Here is a 23946-nt window from a genome sequence, read left to right on the forward strand (position 1 = left end):
CAGTTGTAGTCTATTGTATTGTTCTAAACTGTGCTGGGAAGTTCAGAGTTCACTGACTTGATTTTCTGTCTTAATCAACTGCGGCAGATGATCAGTAAAGGAAATTGGTCAACAACTGGATTTGTTTTTGTAGCCAGTGTATGATATTTTTATTTTTTAGTATGATTACTGTATAATGTATTTTGATGAAAGTTATTTTTGATGAATTATCTGGTTGAATGTGATCTTTATCAATAACAGCAAGCGTTTTAAGTAATGGGATTTGTGCAACACATTTTTCTAAATAGAAATATATTGAAGTACTTTAGTTGAAATAGAGGTATACCAGTACATAGATTGCAAAAACAGTATGACTACACAGCCAACCTGAATGTAACATTAGCCTACTCTCTAGGAAAGGAAAACAATTATTATTACTTGAGAATTGACTTGAATGTTGCTGCCCTCTCCTTCTCCTGAAGTATAACCAGCCAACAGTACATACCTGCTGCTTTTCCTGAAATAGGGGATTTGTTCTTTGCTTTGCGAGAGTGTTTGATCGGTAAATACTTGAAATTTTGCCGCATTGTAGACTACCGAGGCTCACCTGGGAGTCTTGTATGGACTCAGCAGTATTGATTGGATCGGCTTCCCAGGCTAACGCAAACTAAACAGAGAGAAATCCCTCCTCTCCAATCAGCTTCACCCATCCAGTCACTGCTGCAGTCTCCTTAAAGGCCTTAGAAACACAGAATGCAAACGTACCTACAGCCCAGCAGCCCTTAGTTTAGTCTTTATCTCCCTTTCTCCCATGATATCAGTCTTGCTGCTGATGAAATGGTATAGTTTAGGGAAGATTAACTTCCTTAATTTGTCCAGATTTGTATTCGTTCCTCGGTTTGTCCAGATTTATTTCCTGGGCCAATCTCTTCCAAGAATGCTTGCCAAGAGGCTGTTTATAAAATCAGGCAGTTTAGAAAACAGCAGCTCCTGTGGCGATAGAAGGAAGGAGCCGTCATGAGGAGGCCATGCCAATGACACAGCACTTTGGTTCCCTAGCCTCCTCTCCTGATTCCTATAGCTTATCCCCATCAGTTCATTACAGTTTCTATAGGGAGGATGACATATACTGAGGAAAAGGCTGTGGATAGAAATGGAGGATGATGGGAAAAGGCTGTGGAATGAAATGGATACGGCCCAAGCAGATCCTCCTGACCGCCTGACCCCTCTTATGTTGGTTTACCATTCAGTCAATACCTGGAACCAGTTTACACACCTCTTCCAAATCAGTCTCTACTAAATAAATAGTTACAGTTTAGACTGTAAATCCAAACTATACCCATCTCCTGTCTTTAATGAGGAGAGTCTCTGAACCCTGTGGTACCCAGTGAGACATCGTTAGCGTCGAAGGTCACGGTGTCTCTTAACTTTGAACCGTCCAGTCCGGTGGATTTGCCTTCAGCACAGGAACTGTGAGCCGCAGCACACTGTAGTAGTCTGTAAATAGTTTCAGGTTCAAGGCACATTGTGTGAGCAGGTGTTAACTGGAATATTACTATAATAAAAGCTTATTGTTCTGACTGTTATTGGGTCTGAGTCACTGTGTGTTTCTTACATTGCCACTTTGTGTTACTGTGGCTCGGCTGAACTGGGACGCCTGGGAGAATTTCATCATTGTCAGAAGGCATTTTTACCTTAGATATTTCATACCGGTAACACTTTAGATTAGGGAACACATATTAACTATTAATACATTCCTTATTAACATGCATATTAGTAGTGTATTGAATCATTATTAGCCATTACAAACCACTTATTAACACTTTATTCTGCACTATTCTACAAGTATACCCCATAAACTATGATTTTTCCCTCAATAGCCTCCTAATTAGTGCTTATAGCAATCAGTAAGGAAGTTGTTGCACATGAATTGGGCTCTTAGTATGCTTTGCTCAGTATGGGGCTTATAAGGTGCTATTATCACATATTATTGAGGGAAATTATTAAGCTATTGAGGGAAAACTATTAACTATAGTTAATAGTTAATCTGTGTTCCCTAATCTAAAGTGTTACCCATACCAAATGCGTTTTTCGTTACCTTTGGATAACTTCTGGTCAATGGAAGCACTAAATTGAAATATGAAATCATCTGGTTTGTGAGGTTGATTGTCATCACATTTATGTTTTAAACTCTAAATAGGCTGAATATTAGGTTAAATTCATCGCTTTTTGGGCCAGACATGTCCAGTTTCGGTCATCTGAATATACTTGGTGACAGCTGCTGAATGCTCCTGGTAGCCTAAATACTGGCAAGTTAAAGTGGGACACAGACACAACACAGAGTAAATACTGAGGAGAACTGGATGTGGGATCTGTAATGGATATGTATAGCACTTTAAGTTCAAGTTTAACAAATGCTTCAACAATCAGACAAAAGCAACAATCATACTCTTCTTAATTAAAACAAGTAAAAACAAGAAAGCAGTACATGATAAAAGGATAAGAATAGAGTAACAACAATATAATAGTACAAGTAATAGAATTAAAGCTTGCAGCTATATTCATTATTATTATTACTAATATATAGTAGCTACATATATAGTGATCAGTAAACGATGGTCACAGTCTGAGAAGCAGCTGAAGGACTTCACATAAAACCAAGCCAATAGAAATAAGTAGTGAATTAAAAGATGATACTGAAATCACCTTACAGGAGCGCGAGCCAGGTTCGTTGCTAAGGAGTATGAAACCAAACTATATTGAGTCATAGATTGCCTATCAGTTATGCATTTCAATTTGACTGACAGAACTGCTCACCTGCCAAAAAGAAACCATCAGAAAACCACATCACATCAGAAAACCACATCAGAAATTGTGTTTTCAGCTCTTTGCAGTTTTGTTATTTCACTGTTTCTCTGACAGCCCATTCTGCTTTTTTTCCCCCACTGTCAACCCCAAGGAGCTACAAACCCAATCAGTGTGGCTTTTTGATGCCGTGGCTACGAGCAGCAGGGGAGGCCAGACACGACCGGCCCTGCAATCTGCTGAAAAAAGTTACACTCCTAAGACCTAAACGCAATTACAGCAAGCTGGGTGGGAAAGAGAGGGCAAACCGCACCTCCGTCGCCGCATTAGCTGGAGGCGACCAGTCTAGACACTTCCGAGACATTTCAGAAACCTTTAGAGGAAGTACAAACTGGAATGACAATTAGCCCGGCCTGCAACACTGACGAGATCCCCGGAAAATAATTCACCTGCAACGCTTTGGTGCAAGAAACCAGCGTTGTATGATAGATGTCTCTTGTGTTTCCATCGTCCATTAAACTTGTTGATGACATGCTAATTTGTCTAACGATTAACTCCATTAATCAGGCTGGTAGTTGTCAATGTTTTGGCAGTACATGGATGTCTAAATAGACCGGATCATTGCCGTCAGTGTGGAGTCCATGTGTCGTTGCTGCACAGAGCGATTTTATTTTGAAAAGCATCTGCAGATTCATCAGTATGCAGAAATATAGCTTTGGCATATTTTCACTATGTGCACAAATGTAAAGAAAAGCTGAGCTGAGACAAACTGCAGTACAGCCACAAACTAAGGAAAGACATAGTAGTATAGAGTATATTAAAATGATCTGTTTTTTGGAGTATGTTTGCCACTTTGAAAAATGTATGGCCTTTTTTTAATTGAACATCACAGCCTACGTGGATTGCCATTCATTTTGATTTTTATGTGAGTCATTACACCAGAGAGCAGTCAATATCAGCTTCATTTCTCATTACTTCAGTGCACTGTATGAAGATGAATGTGCATGTCAGTCATTGAATTGAATCTCAGGAAGCCATCGGACGCAAACACAATGCCAACAAAACACCAACACAGTGCCAACTCCACTGCTTCAGCAAAGGCAGCCTTCCCTCCATGGCTGATGTGCTGTATGCTCTTCAGCCCACTGACTGTAGAAAACTACCATTTTGGTCTCTGTCTGGGTGGACAGAAGGTAATTTACAGTAAAAATATGTTGCATTTAAACAACAGGCCTTGTTCCATCAGTCAGCAGCCTCTCTCAGCCAAAACAATCCACCTGAGACAGGACCGCTAACCTTGACTGCTGCTCACTTACTGAACAAGGGCAGAAACTCAAAATGCCTCCCTGCCCCACTGTGTGTCTGTGTGGGTGTGTGTGTGGGTGTCTGTGTGTCGATGTGTGTGCGTTTGTGTGCCTTGACTGCTGCTCACTTACCGAACAAAGGCAGAAAATCAAAATCCCCTTCCTTCTCACTGTGTATGTGTGTGAATGTGTCTGTGTATGTCTGTGTATGTGTGTGGGAATGTGTCTGTGTATGTGTGTGTGTGCAGGCAAAAGTACATCTTGTTATAAATAACAAATACTCTTTTAACAAATTTATTAAAATAAATAATGGCAGGAAAATATGTATTAAATTAATACATGTGGGGTTTATTTGACTTTTATCAAAACACTGGAAATTTTGGAGCAGTGAATTTAAACATTCATGAACCAAGAAGTCTCTAACCAGTGTTTCAAGCCCAGTTGAGAACTTGATGGACAAAAGAAAGGAACGAAACTACAATGTTATTCAAACTGTCAAGTGTCTTATTTCACAGTCATGTGTCTCTGCTTAGTTGGGAAATGCTGTTTAACCTATTTTTTTTGGGTTAAGACCTAAACAGCTGAATGATATAAGGCTAATGGATGTAGAGTAGATGGTATCCCTGTATGAGCCCTTGAAGTCTGGCTGGTATCATTCCACTGATCTAATCAGAGGCCTTATGATCTGATCATACGCTTGTTTTTGGTCACTGCATACTTTCAGCAGCCTGCTATTAAAGGAATTCACTGAGTTTTCAGGTGGATTGCCCGGTTGGCCAAAAGTGATGAGAACATAGACATCAAAATCATCCATGTGTCCCTGGTAGATTGCTGGCTCCGGTGCTCAATGCAACACTATGTTGAGTGATGGACAGCTAGAATTATCTCAGAAGGGAGAAAATAAGACCTTACAGCCGCTCTATATGGCCAAGTCTGGCAGTCGTGAGTGTATTTTACAAAAGTAAAATTTACACAAAATATGACACTGTGCAGGGGATAAATACATGGTTGTTCACCTGGCTACATCAGCTATATTGAGTTAGTGATCTACTGGGGACACCAACAGGACAATTGACCAAAAACATGGTGTATTCCTTTAAAGCCTGAAATTATTCAAGTAACTCTGCAGGGGTAAGAATGATATTTTTAGTCATCAAAAATGTTTGCATTTGCAAGGAAGTGTTTAACTAGAGGCATCTTACAAATTATGTGGTATATTTTTTGACACATGCAAATGACAAATGAATCACAAATGAAAAACAAAAGAAATTTGATGCCCATATGTGTGTGCGTTTGTGTGTGTGTGCTGTCTCCATAAGGCTGAAATCATTTCCAGGCCTCTCGTTCCTTATCTAGAGTCCTCACTGCATTAAAACGCCAGCCGTGACAATGCAGCAGAATAGACTTTCCGACGTGGTAAACTTATAAGCGATGTGCCGCTCGGTAAAAATATTCAGATGCCAAATTGAATATACTTCTGCTGAATCATCCCTGGTCCTGCCTCATGCATCAAATTAATATTTAGACAAGTATTAGTTTGTCTGCTGCGGCGGTGTGACCTTTCGTGCGCCATAAACCAATTGGTAGACTGTGAAGGCGACACAATGGTTTAACTAACCAAGGAATACGTGTGTGGGCGAGCGTGGGTGCATGCTGTTTCTGTGTATTAAACAACAGTTAAATCAGTAAAGGACTTGAGCCGGGAGGGGGGGGGCGTCTCCTTGCTGTCGGGACATTTGAAACCAAGCCCAGCTCCCATCATCTTGACGCCCGCGTAGCTGCCAAACACACTCAGACACCCAGGCAGATTTATTCTGCCCGACGTGTTAAACAACCTGTTATTCCTTTGTCTTTGTCAGGGATTTTCTGACTGGAGGCTCCAGATTAGGGTTGGACCGATATAGATTTTGAAGGCCAATACTATTAGCAATATTTTGAATATTGAAGCTGCCAATAGATAATATTTTGAGCTGATATGACCATTCTCATATAAAAAAATAGTATTCAGTATTTCCCCCACAGTTCTTTTCTTGTCAGGGTGGAAAAGCCTCTGAAACAGCATTTAGACCATCATGGGACACTACAACTCTCCACTGAAAGCCAGACTGATGAAATTCTTGTGTTAGCAGCTCCTTAAGGCGGGGTGAGGCAGGTTATTGCACATTTTATAGCTGTTAAGTTAAAAAAAAAAAAAGGAGGAACCTCCATTATATCAGAGATGGACAACATTGACTGGCTGATATCCCATTTGTAATAAAAGGCCAATATTGGTAGGCTGATATACTGGTGTAACCCTGCTCCATATTGCACATAGCAGACTATAAATCTATGGGAAACATACTGTACACACACATACACACACACACACACACACACACACACACACACACACACACACACACACAGCTGCTCAGACAGTTTGTTAAACGAGGAAAGATGGACTTCTGTCATGCATGGAGGTCAGGCTTCTCACTGACTCATGTAAATGGTTGTAAAAGTGATTGCTTTCGATTTAAAATTGTCAATATTGTCTATGTTGTTCCCATATGTTATGTTAGCGGTGGAGGCAGGTGATATTGCAGATGAAATATTGAGATTGTAATGGAAAATTAACACGAGAGACGGCAAAAATCAAACATATGTATCTGCAACAGCGTGTTACCCTCATGATCTCTACCACATAGCTTGACTGTTAATGAGTGCGTCTGCTGTTCAGGCCAGCGATCTAATTGGATCTCCGGCCCAGCTCCAAACCAATGATGGCAGGCAAAATACAGAGAGCCACTTCCCTGTTATTATGTTGCCAACCTTCAACTCCTTCGCTTAATGAGAAATTCAAGCCCCTCGTTTATGATCAGCTAATCACATAATGGACTAATGTGGAATAATGTAATTCCCTGCGCGGAGCATCGCATCTACGAGGCTCACGCTCTCAAAAAGTTTGTTTCAAAATGTAGGAAAGTGACTTCTCCCTCTTATTCGAACCCTCCAGTAAAGCCCTGGAAATCAGAAATGACTCACAGCATACAGCGGAGTCGGTGTCACAAAAATGAACCGGAGCCCTGCATTATAAGAGGGATATAAAAATAGAAAAATCCTCAACAGCAGAGCAGATTATTCTCTCCCTTCTCCTCCCGTTTAAGAGTTTTTGTACTCGGTGTCAAGTCTTCACATCATAAGGATTTAGCCTCTCTCCCTCTCTCTATCTCTTTCTCTCTCTCACCTTCAATTTACCTCCACCCTCCATCCCCCAGGCCTCACTGCATGGCAGGCTTTCGTTTTTTTTCCCCTGCGTATCTGCATATGAGATGAATATCAGAGCTCCGCTATTCGTGGCTTTCACTCTCGGCTCACAGGGCAAAGTGCGGCGCATAACCTCCGATTTTAGTTTTGCGGTGACAGGAGAGCGAGTTTTTGGAGGAGGAGACGAGACTTAAGAGGAAGATATCTGGAAGGCAGAGGCTAAATAAATCAAAGCTTTTCTGATTTCATATGTTATTAACGTCGGCAGCCGTTTTCCTTACTCTGTAGCCCCTGTGACGGATATTCACTCCTCAGGTTTCTGCTTAACAGTCAATATGATAATAGGGTTACACTGATATATGGGGCTGATATTGGCCTTTTTGTTAAAAATCAGATATCAGCCAGTCAGTGTCGTCCACCTCACTGATACGATGGGGGTTTTATCAGATGTCTGACCAGAGAAATCATTCCAGTGTGGTGTGGGATGATTTCACTCAACAGTCTGTAAAACCTGACATGAAACCGGCTTCACTCTAGCTGCCTTAAAGGAATAGTTCACCCCAAATTGAAAATTCAGTCATTAACTATTCTGTTTTGGAAGCGGTGCACGCCAGAACAGCAGCAAGCACAGTCTTCAGGCTTTAGGGGGAAGGCGTGCACAAAACCGGAGATATTTTATATTTTCGCCTTGTTTTGGAGCTGTAAAAAGATAGATGGTCCTTTTAACTTTAATAGTGTGGAAGAAGGCTGAGATGGAACTTCAGGGCTAAACTCGCTGTGTGTTTGATGGTCCTACAAACGTCAATGGAGTTTCAGTTGGCATGGTGGCGAGGAAATGATGGCAATTTTCATTTTTGGAGTGAACTATTCCTTTAAGGAGCTGCTAGCCCACTTTAAAAACCCATATCAGTCAAATCTACAGAACAAATCAGCTTATTTCCCTCTGATACTCATTTCCAAAGCATTCAGGACGTCCACTTTCTTTCCTAAGTGTGCAGTCAAGTGGAAGAGATGTCGTCAGGTAGGAAAGTAGAGATCCTATATCTAAGCTCCTTTTGTATGACGCTGTTCGTCAATGAACTTGCAAATTGCTCTGATCTTAAAACACAAAGCGCTCTCTCACTCCCTTTACAGCTTCAAGAGCGGCAGTCTGTAAAACCTACAATGCAATGAAAGTTTATTTTCTGAAATTCATTCTTCAGTGAGGTATCCCAGAACCCTGCCAAAAAGAGATGTGGGTCACCCTGTGTTAAGGAACTGCTCCCTCAAAGAATCTCATCTATATGGGTTTCAGAGTTTTAGTGTCCCATGATGGTCTAAATGTTGTTTCAGAGGCTTTTCCAGCCTGACAAGAGTACAATTCTGGGGGAAAAACTGAATTCTTGTACATGTTTTGGATGATTTTGGCATGAAAACGGTTAAATTTAAAGATATTAGGAAGGCATCAGCCTTCAAAAACTCATATCGGTAAACTTATACCATAGATCATAATATAAGCCCCTGCTGTACCTGTACATGCGGTACTGTAAGCCCCTGCTGTACATCTTCATTCACTGTGTTGTTCCATATTCTCTGCATGGTTACATACAGTCGGTCACCATGAGTCATAGAAAACATAATTTCATCACACAGTCAATTATACGCGTGTGTGACTCTGGTCTGTTAAGAGGCCAGGAAACTGTACTGGACTGGTTATTCATCAGTAAAGACATCATAGCAACGCCTGGGCAATATGCATTTCTTCTTTACATAGCCAGTGCGTATTAAATGGGCTGCAGAAAGAACACATTAGAACAGCTAATGGAAAGAAATAAAACATACTGTACATGCAAAAAAGAATAACCCTAAGCCTAACTCTACCATAAAAACACAATCACAATGGTAATATAGATAATACAATACAGACTGGACTGGTACAGTACATTGCATCGAACACTCATAAAACAATGTACACACACACATACACACACACACACACAGGCAGGAGATACAGCAGAGTTGATAGGCAAGGTTGAAGGCAATAAAACCCTGTGTGCTCAGGGCGGTTTTATTGCTTTTATCATGTGACTGTGGCCAGAGCAGCAGCCTGCAGCCCACCACTTTACACCATGCCTGGACCTTATGAGAGCAGCTTTGCCTCCACCGACAGTCAACAGCATCTGATACTGACACGAGGAATGCAAAACAGCTAACATACACATAAGCATAATTAGAACTAGAACAATTAGATAGAACAGTCAAAACTAGAAAGGAGCCGATATTGGCCTTTTATTAAAAATCAGATCTGGTCCAGTCAGTCACTAGTTGTCTATGGGAAAACCTTAATGTGAACTGATTCTAATGAGGTATTTTGATTGGATTCCACAAAAGTATGCATGAATATGTTCATTATTATTATCATTATTATTATCATTATTATTATTATTATTATTAGTAGTAGTAGTAGTAGTTATAGTAATATTTTCTTGGTTTTCAATGGAGAGTTTTAGTGTCCCATGATGGTAAATGCTGTTTCAGTAGCTTTTCCCCCCTGGCAAGAATAAAATAAGCATAGAACAGACGAGGAGGAGATGTAAATAAATTGCTATTGCAACAAGAAATGTACTGGATCTACAAATTGGACACCATGTCTCCTAAGGGAATGAATGAAGAATTCTCAATCAAACATTTCCTGTAATTCCTGAAATAAAAGTTATGTAGGGTATTTTATACCTTTCTATGCATTATATTTATGGTACAGATTTAGGGATTGATGTGAATATTGTCAATATTTTTGCATATAATTGTGTATGAACATGCATTCGGTAACCCAATATTCCTTATCTACTGACAATGACCCATTTCATTCAAACCTATCATGTGTTGCCCCTCCCCATGACCTTCTCTGCTTACTCTATACATATGGGTGTGGCTGGAAACATTAATAAACGGTGTGTTGGAGCATTTCAGCGCGCGTGCTCTACGTTGTTTTCAAGCCAAGCAGCATATCAAGTCATATGAGTATTCTTTGACGCTGCACTTGGAGTGAGAGTGGAGGAGCAGACTGCTGCTGTTGGCCCCTCACAGCCAGCTGCCTTTCTCTGCTGCTGCTGCTTCCTTTCTGGCAACGTCAGCTCTACTTTTTCAAGCCTGTCCTCTTTCAATGATCTGCCTTCAAATATTTCTGTGAACTGACTAAGCTTTCAGCAGAGAACCGGGAAGTGAATTCATCCAGCTTTCTGTGGTGCAGCACCTCTGTCTCATGGAGCCCAGCAGTGGCTGTATTCTGTGATAACACAGTATTAACCTGTCCTCGCGACACGGTGTTGTGTGTGTAAAAATGTATCAACCCTTTGTTGACCTCCAGTCTGCTTGTTGACGATGATGGTAGAGCCCATTAGCTCTCAAAAGGTCAGTTGTTTTCTACTAATAATACCACCTTGTTTCACAGAGCTGTCATTAGGTAATGCCTTGATAACAGCAAATATATCCATTACACTTTATCAAAAGCCTCATTCAACTAAATGTATGTGTTTCAACAAAATATCTGTCCAATTAAACTAAATAAATCAATGCAATTAAGTAAATGAGACTAATTATGGCAAGTGAGTGAAATCAGTTTTATAACTTGCTGAAGGAGCTTTAAAAATGTGTACATTTTAATTTGTGGGCATGTGTTAATTTGTTCACTCTAATTATGAAATTGGGCGCACAAAATAATGAAAATGAGGAAAGGAATTAACGGAACGAGAGAACAATATGTATCAGGTGCACTCGAATGAATCAAAACAAGAGCGCGCAATACCATCTTCTTCCCAATACAGTTGTTGCCTCAAATTAAATATGTTACTCTCCTGCGGCTGCTATCAGGGTTCGTACTTTCCTACAGGGGATCCTCTGAACACATCATTTGACATGGTGTTGGTCTGTAACACAGAAACTTGAATGGCCAGAACGGTCTTTCCCATTCAAATCAATGTTCCTGGTGGTCAACGTAGTTGGAGTGGTGGCCATTTTTATGTGTATCTTTGGGCTAGCTTCCCTATAAACCGACTTACAGCAAGTCGCTGAGGCGAGAGGTTGAGTTAATCTGTTTCTGCTGATGTCCGTTAGCTGTTTGAAGTTAGTGAATGCTAACTTTTCTTCTCCACTAAAGGTAGGCTAAACTATGTTAGTTTATAGCATTTAAGGGGCTATATCAAGTTAAAGGTACCTGTTTGATGATGCTTACCAGCTAGGCTTGCTAACATGCTAATGTTGACTAGAAGAGCTAGCGAGAGAAGCACAATCTTTGATAAAGCTACATTAACCTTGTTGCAAACAGCAGCTTTCAGTTGAGTTTTGACAGTTTGCTAACAGACTCATCTGTACAGTTCAGGTGTGACCGGCCTTAATGACTTACGTTATCACCATAGCAACTGGCCCTTAAAATTCCATAGTTGCCATTTTATAGATAAGAATGGCGATGACGGAGCAAAAAGGCACACACCTGCAAAGTGCGGTACGAGTGCGAAGCCCTATTCAATTTCTATGAGCAAAACAGTAAATCGACATTTTCTGTGGTTGTTTTTTCTGTGTTCTAATCATTTATGTGAAATGTATGTTACCTTTTCACGGTTGTCAAACAACAGCATGATCATTAATGCTTTTTCTTGAAGTCTCAAAATGCTAACATGACACCTCTCTTGAACGGAGGTTTGCACTGAAATTTGCTAGCTTGTTAGCATTTAGTGATTTACAGAAAATAAACATTTTAATGACAATGTAGGTCTTTGATAACCGTGAAAAGGTAACAAGATTATATATATTATAGATTATTTACACTGTATACATTTCACATAAATTATCAGAACACAGAAAAATAGAGATAGAAAATAGCCCATAGAGATAGAGCGGGTCATAAAAAAATTAAAAAAAAGAGATAGAGCGGGTCATATCACTTGTACCGCACTTTGTGGGTGTGGCCCATTTGAGATGTCTCGCCATTCTTATCTATGCTGAACTAGCCAAATTACCATGACAAACAGTGGAAGGACCGTTCTATCCATTAAGGTTCTGTGGTCTGTACATTTGGTCTGACTTGGACACTGAGACTGGGAAAGGGGAAGCAGTGCACTGCTGAGAGACCTTACATCTTCACTTTATACCTCCTGCAGCACTGAGGAGGAAGCGGAGCCGCAGTGTGGCCCCAGAGAGCTGCTCCAGATGTACATTTTTAATTGAACCCAATAAAACCGACTGTGTAACATGTTGTCTTGGAGAGAGTTGTATGGAAACTCATGCATTTCCTTTTCTCCAGGCTAATCAATGATGCTCCAAATCTCCTTCAATTCTGAAAGAAAATGTCTCAGCTGTAGCGCTATGAGGCGATTCGTCACTCCGGATCGCTCCATTGCTACATTACCACATACGATGCAGCCGCCTGCGTTTAATGTCTCAGCCCCTTTCTCCTTTATTCCCTCTTAATCTCCTCCCACCCTGTCTTGCCTGTAAAAGGTAACGTTCAATTTAAATGCAGCGTGCTGCGTTATGTCTCTGCACTGCTGGCGTTTCTATTCAGGTTCTCTCAAAGCTACAGCAGCCGGCGGATGATGGTGCTCCATCTTTATTCATGTTCCTCGCCGCCAATTTCACTCTCCTACTGCGCTGCCACCCGCCCTCCTCCATCCCCGTCTCCTCCTACAGCCTGTTATGTGTCTGAATCAAAAGGTCACAACCTTTCCAAATCATTAAGACCTCCTGTGGGCCTGTTTTTATGGCTCATCAGACTGCACAATATAGAGATCACTTTCCCTCTCACCGCACTTGATGGAATGGATACGTCTATCTGGCTGCTGGAGATTCTTTTGTAACCAAGTCCAATGGGTGACGTCAAAACAGATATGTGCGCGCCCTTGAGAGGCTATAATTCCTCGAAAGCATTTCCCTGTAGAGTAAATTATCAACGATCAATTAAGCATGTTGGTGATAAAACTGCCATTGTTGCTTGGTTAACCCTTTCAGGCTTCAGTGGAGTTCAGTAAATCATCATAAAACCCTCCCATACTGAACCAGCCTTCCCCTCCATCTGTCTATGTAATATAAAAGCATCATTTGCTGTAAAACCACCTTAGTCCAAGTCAATTTCAAGACCAAAGGGGGTCGAAACTCAGCTATGAAGTTATGAATCTGTAGGCCATAGAGTAAAATCCAATACCCACTTTGGATTACTAAAACGTTTATCTTCATACTTTGGATAATGTTAATGGCGTACGATTACTTCACATACTGTATGCTAGGGTGTTGATATGGGCACCAGACAGAGTTATCTACCAGAGACACAGAGATGATTTTGGTACCAATCCTCTGGTCAGCGGTGTAGTCCTTTAATATCATCAGACAATACAATACATACATATTTGTGGAAAAGTACGGAACAGAGGCAAAGACACAACACAGGAAAAAGTAGGACACATAAATGATCTTAATAAGACAATACACGGGCTATTTCGTATAGTGAGGTGTAAGTCAACTGCAATGGCAATCGTGATTTTGCTAAAAACACACTGATATACTGTATGTGCAATGTACAGACTGATCAGCTAAATAGTAGGGTGTGAAAGCTAATTTTCAAAATATGATTTGATTTGAAAATGGTTATGTTCTGCAGCATTATTTTTAGATATGATTACCAGTGTAAAGATGTGAGCAGGTGAATCAACGTATGTATGTGCATCCATTTTGCTTGATTTCTCAACATTTGGCTTGTCTCCACCACTGTGGTAAAAGGTCCAAAAAGTTTGGAAAATTCAACTTTTGTCACCAAGTGATGTAGGCAGTATGCATCACTTTTGTTTTCTGTTGAAAGCAATGAATATTTGGTTTGCTCTACCGCTTACCTCCCAGCCACAATGTCAACAACACAGCATAGCTATCACCGTTATTAGCATTCGTCCTCTTCCTCTCTCAGTCCCACTATACTGACAGGGTAATGTAAGGTAATCTGTAAATAAATTCCACAGCGGAGCCTCTCTCTTGGTGAGAGAGATGCATGGGCGATGCTGGATTCAGAATGAGGCGGAGCAGAGATGTTTGCTGTGTCCAATACATAATGAAATTGCTGTGTTTTATTCAGAGATGTGCTCCTGTCGCGGGTAGTCGTGAAATCTCTTTGATGCAGTGTATGAGGTTTGGACAAGGTAAAACATTGCTGGATATCAGACCTGCCAGGTTCATGTGGTTCTGCATACTGAGACGATATCACATCACTACCTGGTTTACTGTTGTTGGAAGTTGGTGTGAACATAAAAATTCATCATCCAAATCTCAAATTTTAAAGAGGTAGTCCTGAAGTTCCTTTTTTTGTTTCTTTTTTATTTTGTCTCCATCTTTGTTGCTCAGCGCTCATTGCTGTGATGTTTCTGCCCTGCACTTCCCAGAGATCACCTGTCAATCAAACAGTGTGGGCGGAGCTTGGATTTTCTGTTGATGCAGTTTGAGTTTCTGTAGGTGGCGCTCTGTTCTTTGTCTGTTCAGCCATGGTGGCTATCACTGCTCATGCTAACTACCCAGTTCTTCTTCTGTTTTTTCCAAACAAACTGGAAACATAAAACACATCACTTTTCCCAGGAAAGAGCTACCAGACGCCAATCTATGATAGAGAGTAGGAACTAAAAATATTGTAGATTATTAGATTATTACTTTAACCAGTGGAATTCAATCTGCTCCCATTTTCCTACATGTTCTAACTTTTATTCTGTACCAGTTAACTAATCCCAGTCATTAAATAGCTCTCACTGCTTCCAGAGTCTTCCTCCCACCAGGGACATGGATGCATCCTTATTAAATTATTCACAGCATTGGATATACAGCGTATGGCCAGTGGAGGTGTTTTTTTTTTTTTTTTTTTCCTACCATACCTCTCGTCCCATCGTGCATTGCTGTTGTTCACATTTCTTTTTTGTGTCGGACCTGAGTTAGCTGCTAATTGAAATAAATAGACCCAATTTAGCTCTGCTCTCCTACGCTGATCTATGGAGTTGGTAGCACATAAAGCAACTGAAGTGAAAGTGAAGGAGTGTGCGTGTGTGTGGGTGTGTGTGTGCACGCATACATGCAGGTGTACATTATGTGTGTGTGTGTGCTGGTGTGTGCTGGTGTGTGCGTGGGTGGAATAAATAAATGAATCGACAGGAGATTGGACAGTTGTTAGAGCCTAGATTGGAAATGGCTCCAGCATCATAAATCATACAGATGGTTCATTCTGGTGACTGGCATTAGCTGCCTTTGGACTCCCGTTGGCCCAAATCACCACACACTACATACACACTGAACCTCTGACCTTCGCAATTGTTACTCAAGCCCCCAGTCTCCTTCCAGCCTTCATTCACATTCTCTGTATTCACACTGATCCCTGCAGGAGCTGCTGCACTGTGGTATTTCTTAATCATCTGCCAAATTGAGGAGAAATAGAATACAGAAGCCCAGAGGAGCTGGATTAGGCCTGGAGTCAGGACTGGGGTCAGGTTAGCATGACCGGTAACTGTGTGGCTGTATGTGCACGTGCACAAACACGTGCACACACACCAATTAGGCAAACAATGAACACAGACAGGCCTGATTAAACATGGTGAAGCCTGGGAATGAATTGGACCATATGTAGAGCAAGTGAGATGTCTGCATGCAAAGGAAAAGTCCTATAGTTTTAGTTTAGGAGGTTTTGTCTCAGGTGTGTGATTTCAAAAATCATAGATAAAAAAGCATCCAACAAGAGGGAATCTTCGGTTGTCACTTTTGCACCTCATGTAAATAAATGTCAGTCCTTTTCCCATGAATTATCTGTGTGACTTGACTTGTTGGTGTCTTTTTTCAACCATATCTAGAAAGCACACATACACACACACAACCCTAACCTTACATATTATACACTTCATTGACTACATCCGTTCCCTAACCCCTACCCTAAACCTAATCCTAATTATAATCTTAATCCTAAACCCAAATCCTAACCCTAAACTACCCCCTTAAAGAAGTGAGGAACAGGAAAACGTCCTTATAGGATTGTCCTCATCTTTCTATCCTTGAGAGGACATTTGGCCCTCATGAGGATAAAAGTACAAGAACACACACACGCACACACTCTCCCAGAAACCACTGCATCCTGTGTCTGCCTGCCCACCTACCAGCTCCAGTAATTACGTCTAGCCTGAGCAAACTCTGAGGGAATCTTGGCCAGGAAAAGAAGAAGAAGCTGTTTGAATTTTCTATTTCAAGGTCAGCCAGAAACATCCAAGTGAAAATGACGAGGCCGGCTTGCAGAGAGAGATGCCGTGGAAGAAGGAGAGCAGACAAGCCTCTGAGTATTGGGGCCGACTCGTAATGAAACACTACGTGCCGCTGAGGCCCATTTCAGCTGGGAGCCAGCCAACCTTAGCGGTGTGTGTGCCGGAGGTAAGAGGTGTTAGTCTGCGGAGGACTTTCTGCATAACCGAGCGCGTTCTCGTTCGAGACGGATCTTGCGAAGACGCGGGGGTAACGGGCCGCGTGCGCTTTTCCGGTCTCAACCGCGGTGAGTGATGGCGATGTGACGGTCGAGGCCACCTAGACTCCCTCGTATCAGGCGCTTTATGGACCGCCACGTCCAGAAGAATGTCCTCAGCCATGCATGAAATGGAGATGCCACCGACAGCTGCTGACAAAAACAGAAGGAGACAAATGTTGTTGCTTTTTCATATTTTTCTGTCAGCAATAATGCTTTGTAGGGGAGAGAATTTGATTTTGGACAGCGCCGGGCTGAGGACAAATCACAGCGTTCGGCTGTGGACGAGCATGGCAAGCAGCGCCGGCCAGCTGGGTTCAGCATTGTGTCTCTGCCTTTGTAGGAGCGCACAGCAGCAATTTGCTACTTAGCAGGCAGTAGCCCTCCTTTTATTCTCTCCCACCACATCCGTCTATTGATTTAATACTCACTTGCTTTTGCTGACTTTTTGCTCTGTGGCGCTTTGGACATGTAAATGTCCTAGAATGCAAATTACGGAGTTTCGTGTCGATTCACAAGCTGTTAATGATACTGGTGGTTGGAAAGGGGCCCAGCAGGCATTTCATTAACGCGGACTTGTAGGACCCAAACCCAAACAAGCACAAAATGTTCACAGTGTGATATTACAGCACACAAACAAATCATATTAAAACAGCTTTGGAAACTGTTTTGAAAAGATATCAGAAAGACGTTTATGTCCTGATGTGCCAAAACAATGCAGGTAGCAGCTATGAGAGACAATAGACGTCTTCTTAACTTTGACTTTGGTGCTTTATTTACACAGGTTTTCAATGTTGGTGCAGGCCGTCGCATCAACATCAAAATGAACGTCCACATCAAAACATTGACCTTCCTCTCCTCCTATCTCGGGAATTATGCATTAAGAAGGAATGCAATTGCTCTTGGAGCAATTAGGGCTCATTAAATATTTATGGATGAGAAATGGTATTCCTGAATCTTTAAATCATTCAGCCCTGATTTCTATATGCCACCCGTTTCCTTGCTGATAGCCGACGAATAATGAGCCAAATTGAGTGACTCATGACTCTGGGAAGCAAATGAACGCTCATGTAGGTAGGATGATATTCATTCTTGAAGATAGCAAGAGAACATAATTTCATGGGGATGAAGTAGCACATCAAGCCTGGGGTAAGTAAGATCGGGACATAGTTAACCATGACTAAACATACCCCTCATTTAATTATTCAATAAGTCTCCTAACAGGATATTAGTAGAATACATTAGCATTAAATTGAGGCATGATTTCTTGGAGGCTTAGGTGGAGATGCCTTGCATTTAGGTAGACCTACCATGTAATTATGCACTTGGAGATTTATCCCCTCATGCTTCACGCAGGTGGTAAGACGGTTAAGTAACGCCTACAGTGTGTCTTCTTTATTGGACACATCACTTTTCTGGGTCTCAAACGTGGTGCTAATGTTCATTAAAATGGCATTCAATGACAAAACGCCTTGTGGCAAGAAATGACCATTCAAGAATGCTGATTTACACGGGTATAAATGATGAGATGACAAGATGAATTTAGATGATCTCCCTGGGGAAATTGGGTCGCTGCAGCGGCAAACAGGACACACCAAAGAAGAATATGAATAAGAGTATAGCAGAAATTAAACATAGCACAACACACAATTTGACACTACAATGTGTTAAGTAGAAATATATGAATGAATAGTAGGAAAATATTAACTACAGCTTTTCATCTATGCATTACAAGTTGTTTTTTTTTGTGTGAAACAATCAACAATGAGTCATTTAGTACAGGTCTTTTCGTTAGCAATCCAAAATAACCAGTGTGCTGGTATCGGCATTCCTGAGATACTGCCAGTCAAAGACAGTCAAAGAAACAACAGTTCAGTCATTGTTTTTGTTCAGACTCTTGAAGACCTAACATAACCATGTATCAGCTGAGAGTGTGTAAATGGAACACAAGACTGTAACCGACTTCTGTTGGTAGCTGAATTATCCAGCTTTTGTTGCTAGGGGCTTGTGCTGTGACACTTCTTTGTTGCGCGCAAGAAAGCAGAAGCCGTGATTACCTTGATACAGTTGACTTCCATCCTGCAGCAGACTTGGTTGCTTCACAGAGTTTTTATATTTTTCTTCAGTAGTAGTATACAACAAAAATAAAGACACTTTAAAAGTTTAGTCTGTGATCTATTTCTTGTGTCATATGACAGAAAACGATTCAAAGAATCACATTTAGGTGTGATGTATCTTTGATAATTTGACCACATTTTGACAATTGCATTTAGTCTCTTCTATATTCTTTATTTGTTTTGTTTCTTTGTGTGTGTGTGTGTGTGTGTGTGTGTGTGTGTGTGTGTGTTGGGGGGGGGGGGGGGGGTGAGCACTATATTGAATGAGTGACTAGCTGTGAGGAATAATATCAGTTAACAAGCAGCTGAATAGAACTTGCTGCTTGAGACTCAGAACCTAGTATTTTGATCTTTGTAAGTACTTGAAGTGAAGTGAATGTGACAACTTTTATTGAACCTTATACTTAATGCACTGCATATCACTCAGGAAACATTTGTACATGTTTGGTAATGAATGTGAAGTGCCCCAGTAGTGCTGTTTCCAAGGAACTTAAAGGTGCAATAAGTAAGATTTTTACTGCCCCATAGCATAAAATGACTATAATACAGCCTGTTTCAAAAGTAGGTATAAATGTTGATATACAAGCATAATATTAATCATAATTAATATGAATGAATTCCCACATGTTAATATTATCAATTGAATTTAATAATTATGTTGTTTAAATAACTAAATAATTAAAAAATCGCTAAAATAAAAAAAAGTCCAAAAAGTTTCATTTGATTCCATGCTTTAGTGCTTATAAACTCACTTATGAGATCATTTTATTGAGCATTCATGTAATCAGTTAATCAGAAGGAATTACTTTGGATTAGTATAGTATAGTAAAGTATTCTGCAGGTAACTGTTTGCTGACACTTATGCACTCCAGGCAGGACGAATGTTACGCTCTAAAAATAGTGTTGTTGTTCTGCATTGATGGATTTGCTGTCTGCAGCTGCCTGCTGGCTCCAGCACACCTGTGGCGTCCGGTGAAGCTCTACTGACGTCGTAAATAGTGAACAACCTGATACTCGAAGCTAAACTCTCACGAGACAGAGTGGCAGGTTTGGCAAACTCCGGATCTCTTCTCCTCATGACAGTTTTCCATTGGTAAGCTGTTGCAGAGGTGGGAAAATTAACTGGAGGCTTGATGTTCTTCTCTGCGGAGGAAACTGTCGCCATTTGTCAGGCCCTTTTTTTCATTTTCCTTCACAAACTCTAGCTGGGCTGTGTTTCTCCGTCTGCCGACTCCCAAAGTTCTGCATTTACTTCTCATATCATGAGTCAAGCTATTTCTGGAGTTACGACCCGCTGTTATAGACCCCCAGAAAAAACATACAAGGCCAATTAAATATTTGAATGAGAGGTAGACCCTTGGGGGCCCAAAACTCATCCCCTTCATTTGACAGAAATTACATCTTATTTGCAGCTGCGTTCTCCGTTCTCTTGCTGTCTGCACACATTAAACCGTTCAGACATGGCTTATTAAAATGCTATTTCTGTTCCAGCCCTTTCCAGCTACTTGAAATATTCACTCATTTCTCTCGTTTCTTCGAGAAAGGAGGACATCGTCCCAGCAAACAAACTCATATCGGCCACTGAAAAATGCAAAAACGACTGACGACGCCTACAGAATGATAATCGGGTTCGTTTTTTATCGACTGTTAAGATCAGATGAAACGTTACGGATCCCCACAGGGAAATTGGGTCATTACAGCAGCAAATAGAAATAGGATACAGCTGTGAAAAATAATAAACATAAGAATAGAGCAAATGGGAGGTATTTAAATATAACACTATATCTGGCAATTCCAATGTGTCAAGAAAATATTAAGTCAAACCGTAATGAAAGTATGAAAACAATGAGGGTGTCCAGAGTAACAGCAGCAGAACATACTGAGACGAAGACAAAATGAATGAAAATATGTGATATGAAGATAAACCAAAACATGAAATATATGCAGGATGAAATAAGTGAAAAAATACAAATGTCAAGATACATGCAATAAAAACGAGTGAGATCTACTGTGAGACTATGAAGAAAACCAATCTATAATCTGTAATTTACAGTTTATGATGTTCAAAATGTGCATCATATTCAAATTGCCAGCTCTAAAGAAGGCCACACATATGTAGACGTGTGTAGATGTGTATTGTGAAGAAAAAATACTCCATAGAAAGAGATAAGAGCTATAGATTGTATTTGAATAATAATAATAATAATATTCTAATTTGTCATGCTCATATTGAACCACTGAATTAAGAAAAAACATGAATTTGTTGAATAAATAAATTCAAAAATGTCATTTGTAAGACACCATTTGAAACTGAATGCAATGGCTTGAAATTGAATGTGATTATTGTCCAATTCAACTTTTAACTTTTAATTTCCAATTCAGTTTTCCCAATTAAAATTCCTCCACACATCAGGTCACAAGGGCCTTCTGTTCCCTGAGTGTTGACTGGAAGGGGCTAACTCTGCAAGGTAGAAATTGATGTACTGAGCCTTCTACGCAGCCCAGTACCAGTAGCTAGGACAACTCTTTCACCAAGTAGGAATAAGACTTAATCATTAGCTGAAGGAGATGAACATGGCACAGTGCCACATGGCTTGTGATTGGCGAAGAGTGTTACAGCGCGTTCACACAGCACGTGGAACGGCCGTGGAACGGCCCCGAAGTGGAGGCCGCTTCCTTTCGGCGCCCATGTTAATGGGTCAGGTCGTTCACACTGGCCACAGGAAAACACCATAGAAAACACTATAGATGGTCATATCTCCATTATATCACCACAGAAGCACAAATATATTAAATGATCAACTTACCAAGGTCTTCACTGTTGTTGTTGATGAATCCATCTGTACTAATGCAAGTTTTAAATGCAACACATTGTAGGATGATGGTCTCTCTTTCTTTTGAATTATCACTTGCCTTTTGAAAATTGCGTCTGTTATTGAATTACCACAAAAGTAAACAAGGATACAGGTTTAGGTTTGTTTATTTATAGGCTACTTAATTTATTTAGGCCTATATGTCATCATTTAAAGAGATAGAGATAGAGAGAGAGAGAGGGAGAGAGAGAGGGGGAGAGAGAGAGATATCTAGGTCCCCTAGGCTTTCCTAATTATTGCCTGATCACAAGTCACGACTCTTGCTGAGAAAACAAATAAACATGACAGCTTTGATATGAGGGAGTTTGTGAAGAAAGGGAGAAAGTGAAGAAAATGGAAGATATAAAGTTCATCCCTGATGTGGAAAAGTACAGTGAGCTGTCAGCAGTGTTTCTACAAGGACAGCAGTGAACAGATGAAGCTTTGGTGGCTATTGGAACACAATGTAAGCAGCCTACAGCCTGTTTCCACAGGGTTTTCTCCTCCTGTAGACCAGGAGAGCTGCTGGCCAGCGTGGAGAAATACGCTTCCTGTGTGAACAACCCAACTGCGACTCGCACGCAAAATCGCAGTACTTGGCCGCTACACGTCCTGTGTGAACAAGGCGTTAGCCCAGTTTTGGCAGGCTTGGAGGAGGCGGTGCCTTCCAGTTAACACTCAGGGAACAGAAGTCCCCAGATGTGTGTCTCAGGAAGCTGAATCTGAATTAAGAAAACTGAATTTCAATTAGGAAAAACAAATTATGTGCCTTGAATTCATTCAGCAAATGGACTGAATTCAATGGTTCAATATGACTATGACAAATGTATCCAATTTATATTTAAATTTAAATACAATCTCTACAGGGATTAATCTCTTCCAATACTATTTACCCAATCAAATATATCCAAATACAGTATATTCTAATAAAATGATTGCACTTCACTTCTGTACAACGTAGAATTTGGGAAATCCTTGAATGAACTTGAATGAAGTTTTTGGAGGAAACTTGCAGTACAGTAGGGTTTCTCTGGAATACTTGCTGTTGTGGTGGGTTTTGTAATTTCATGAGTCTGCGCTGGTGTTCAGGGAGTTCAGGCTGGTCTCATATCCAATTCCCCCACAAGGTAACACCTCATTAATAATGTTGAATAAATCATGTGTTGTTAACGCTGCCATTAAACACTCATTTAAACTCTAATTGCTTTGTAATCAATCTCACACTCGAGACTATCAAACATCCCTCTCCATAAATGTGTAGGTGTTTAGTGAGTGTGTGTGCCCATGCGTGCATTTAAGAGAGGCTGTATTGCACACACACACATACACACAGGATGCAGTGAGGGCAACACACACACACACACACACACACACACACACACACATATTGAATCCATAGCCTTGCAGATGGTCATTGTCTCTGAACCTCAGATGTGAGATCTGTTGATGTGAGGGAAAAGTTTTGTATGTGTGTGTGTGTGTGTGTGTGTGTGTGTGTGTGTGTGTGTGTGATGTTAGCTCAACAATGTGTGGAAAACTAACAGCTGGTGCAAAGAAAGTGACCATTGGGGTTATGTATGGATTCAGAATAAATATTGTATGGCTATTCAGGATTTTGGCCAAAGTGGGAGCACAGTCTAAGTATTTGAACACAAATCGGTATCTTAGATAAAACATCATCAGTCATCAGTGCCTGCATGACAAAGAGGATGAAAGGAGATGCATAAGGTGATTTTTTAAGTAAGCAGTTATCTGGGCTATTATACAGTTGTTTGACGCAGGCAGCATCTGAAGCTCGATCTGAAGCTACGAGCTCGGTATAGCCTATCACTGTCACAGAGGTTAAAGGTATACTGAGTAGGATTGTCCCGGTTGTGACTTGTAAACACAACTTTCAAAGTTGACCCCTCCTCCCTCAACAAGACGTGAAGCGCACGCCCGCTGAATGAGAGTGAATCTCTTGGCTTTCACCCGTTGGCGAGTATTGAAGGAGAGGATGGGAATGAAGAGCGACGCGGAGTTGGCCTGTTTTCTGTTGGACAGGTAGGTGGCGGTTAGCTTAGCTAGCTAGCTAGGTATCAGCTTTTCTACTACAACAAAGCTATGCTAACAACGGTAGCTAGCTGCCAGCTCACGACACACACTGGCTC

The sequence above is a fragment of the Centroberyx gerrardi genome, chromosome 1, assembly GCF_048128805.1.
Source record: "Centroberyx gerrardi isolate f3 chromosome 1, fCenGer3.hap1.cur.20231027, whole genome shotgun sequence".
Taxonomy (NCBI): Eukaryota; Metazoa; Chordata; class Actinopteri; order Beryciformes; family Berycidae; genus Centroberyx; species Centroberyx gerrardi.